This window comes from Empidonax traillii, unplaced genomic scaffold (genome assembly GCF_003031625.1).
Source record: "Empidonax traillii isolate 1590-97213 ecotype Southwest subspecies unplaced genomic scaffold, ASM303162v1 scaffold734:size1267433, whole genome shotgun sequence".
In the NCBI taxonomy this organism is placed as follows: Eukaryota; Metazoa; Chordata; class Aves; order Passeriformes; family Tyrannidae; genus Empidonax; species Empidonax traillii.
In genome coordinates this window covers 1160414-1162075 of record NW_020955927.1, presented here as the reverse complement: position 1 = coordinate 1162075, position 1662 = coordinate 1160414, and positions in this window count along the sequence as shown.

Below are 1662 nucleotides of genomic sequence, written 5' to 3'. Positions count from 1 at the left end.
TTTTTTACTTTACTTCCAATCTATTTTATTTTATTTACTTTTCCTTTTTTTGAAGGTAAGTTTTGTTTGCAGCTGTTTTTAGCAGCACCTTGTTCATCCCACACCAAGACATAACTTAGAACTTATGGGTTTATGTTTTGGTTTTTTTTTTCCACTCAGCTGTCGTAACTGATGGCTCTGTGGAACTCTGGGGGTTTCATCAACTCTTTTCTTGCACGTAACAAATCACCTCTTGCAACTGGAAAGTTGGGAGAACAACACAAGCCTCTTGTTTTTTAATGGAAGGATTTAAATTCCACGAGTCATTGTTAAAGCACTGGGTAAAAGATTGGGCAGAAAAGGGGATTGGAAGGGTTTGATGCAGCTCCAGGGATCATTTTTAATGTCACAAATACAAAGTATTTAGGATTTTTCCGCTGCTAAAACACACATTGCCTTTTCAGAAGGACTAAACAAATGTAAAGAAACGTAAATAAAGGAAAATATAAACAAATATAAATAAATAAATAATAGAAACAGCTTGTGCGGGTCAATACAAACCTGGATTTGTCCTCTACCATAACCTCAAAAAGAAGGTATTTACTGATGGCCAAATTTTGTGGCCAATTTGGCCAAATAGCCAAATTTTGAGCATTATATCATATTATTATTTTATTTATATTATTATATTATTTAGAATATGCTTATAGATGTATATAGAAATAATATACATTAATATATACAATGTATATAATATATTTTTATATTTTTATATATTTGGAATATTTTTTATATTTAAAACCATAAAATTCCATTTAGTAATCCAGCATTTGACTTTTGGTTACTTTGCAACACACTCTCAACTGCATTAAAGAATTTACTTGTTAGTTTGCAGCACATGGAAGTGAAATGTTTAAATTAGCTTTGACATGCAGCTTAATTCATAAATCACTGTCTCTCCTGCAGACACGTGATCAAAGAGGTTCCCTGCTCTTTTTGGAAACACTGAATCACTCTACAGACATTTAACAGCAGAGTAACTATATTTTCAAATAGTTTATTTTGGGGTTTTTTTTTGGTTACAGTGATTTTGTACTGAACATTCTCGTGAAAATTCTTCAGCTGAGACACATTCTCAGTAGGAAAAAAAAAAAAATTGCAATTTCTGTTAGGAATTTTGTTGTTTCCTTGCAGTTTCACTTGTCAGTGTTTCCATGCACATCCAGGCACCCCCTTCACAGTTTCAGCTGTCACATGAAATATCGGCTTTTTTATGGCGCCTGTTTTGCAGCTTAATAAGCATTAAACTCATAACTACAAGAGAGATCTTGTATTTCTTCCTCAACCTGTCGAGATTTCTTTGCCAGGACTCGAAGTGATGTTATCAGGACGAGGCATCCTTTTTTTTCCCAGGCTCTGCCACGGTAAAAAAATGCAGGGATGAGCCAGCCCGGGATCCTGAACCCACAAAGAAACGCGGCAAAAAGTTTGCAGTAAAAAGCCTAATCCTGCCTGGGGTTGACTGAATGATTTATGAGATGATGTCAAATCCCCTCAGCTGCTGTCGGGCTCAGGATCTGCAGGATGCAGATCTGTGAATCCCGTGGGTTTCAGTGGATATCCTATTAACACAAACACCCCGATCTTCAGGATAAAATACCTCGTTCCCAGCGAAGAGGAGGG